Raw genomic sequence first — 1,944 nt, forward strand, 5'->3', positions numbered from 1 at the left:
GCGATACAAACCACCTGCGAGAACCGCAGAGGCGACCGAGCAGCAGACGGCGTCGCGGCGCCGAGCGCCGGGCGGCGGCGCATCCTCAGCGCACACAGTCCTCAATCGGACCAGCACACTGCAGATGTCCACCGCGCTTCGCACCGGGCCCGCGAGGACCTACTTTGGCCGCACGGCGCCGCGTGCAGGGTGCGCCGGCGCGCAGCTGCGCCGCCTGCCGCCTCCGTCGGCCGGCGCGCCTGCCACTGGCCGCCCCCACCAGCCGGCTGTAGCGCGTGCGCCCACGCACCGCGCGGCCAGCACGCCGGGAGGCCCCCCCTCACCGGCCGGGGACGGTCCCACCCAGCCACCGCCGCGTATCGCTTCACACCCAGATGCCATTCACGTTCGTGGGCATGGTGGGTATCGCTGGAACAACCGGTTGGTAGCTCAACCGATCGTCGCCATCACTGATTCACCTCTAGCGAGAACAACCGCACCACAACGGTTTACCAGTTGTTCATTTGCGTAACGTCACCAGCAAACGTAGGCGTCCATCGCCATTTGCAAATTCAACGATTGTTGCATGCCTGTGTCAGGTGTCACGACACACTATGTCTGCCCACATACACGCAACAACATGTGCACGCTTCGCGAACACGTGGAAGGTGGCCCCCGTACGTATGCGATGTCCATTGCGCGAACGACTGTCAACCGGCCTCTGTCGCATGTCGCAGATGTGGAACGCAGTGCACCATGCTATCACGGTGTGTGAGAAGAGACGACTACGTCTGACAACACGCGCCACTACATCAACAGACGGCTCATGCTGATCGCCATCCAGGGCATACCACACTGCAATCCAGCTCTTATAGGGAGACGACACGTAGCTGAGTGCACAACATTTGGACCGCATGGTTCGCCGTTGTTGGCGCAGTCGTTGTACGGTCACATGTACCACGATGTATCATTCAGTACATGAGGACCAATGTGCAGTACAGTGTGTGATTTGGACGTACAACATCAGCGGACAGTTGACACAGGCCGTACCACAGCGTAGGCTAAGTGCTTCGCCATGCGAATGCCAATGAACAACTGCAAATGCCAATGAACAACTGCAAAGGGCATTGAGCATGTACGTCCTGCTGCCATCCACATTACAGTGTATAGCTGCAAGGTGTTTAACATGAAGCGATACACTGGGGACCGGGCAGTGCGAGTAGCAAACTATATTGCGGGGGTTGCAGTTAGGCAACACTACACTAATTTAACGCGTCGTATGACAATTACAGAGCAGGTTAAGGCCCAACGTGTGTTGGGTTAAGGCCCAACGTGTGTTGGGTTAAGGCCCAACGTGTGTTGGGTTAAGGCCCAACGTGTGTTGGGTTAAGGCCCAACGTGTGTTGGGTTAAGGCCCAACGTGTGTTGGGTTAAGGCCCAACGTGTGTTGGGTTAAGGCCCAACGTGTGTTGGGTTAAGGCCCAACGTGTGTTGGGTTAAGGCCCAACGTGTGTTGGGTTAAGGCCCAACGTGTGTTGGGTTAAGGCCCAACGTGTGTTGGGTTAAGGCCCAACGTGTGTTGGGTTAAGGCCCAACGTGTGTTGGGTTAAGGCCCAACGTGTGTTGGGTTAAGGCCCAACGTGTGTTGGGTTAAGGCCCAACGTGTGTTGGGTTAAGGCCCAACATAGGTTGGGTTAAGGCCCAACATAGGTTGGGTTAAGGCCCAACATAGGTTGGGTTAAGGCGCAACATAGGTTGGGTTAAGGCGCAACATAGGTTGGGTTAAGGCGCAACATAGGTTGGGTTAAGGCGCAACATAGGTTGGGTTAAGGCGCAACATAGGTTGGGTTAAGGCGCAACATAGGTTGGGTTAAGGCCCAACATAGGTTGGGTTAAGGCGCAACATAGGTTGGGTTAAGGCGCAACATAGGTTGGGTTAAGGCGCAACATAGGTTGGGTTAAGGC

This window comes from Schistocerca serialis, unplaced genomic scaffold (genome assembly GCF_023864345.2).
Source record: "Schistocerca serialis cubense isolate TAMUIC-IGC-003099 unplaced genomic scaffold, iqSchSeri2.2 HiC_scaffold_1380, whole genome shotgun sequence".
NCBI classification, from domain to species: domain Eukaryota; kingdom Metazoa; phylum Arthropoda; class Insecta; order Orthoptera; family Acrididae; genus Schistocerca; species Schistocerca serialis.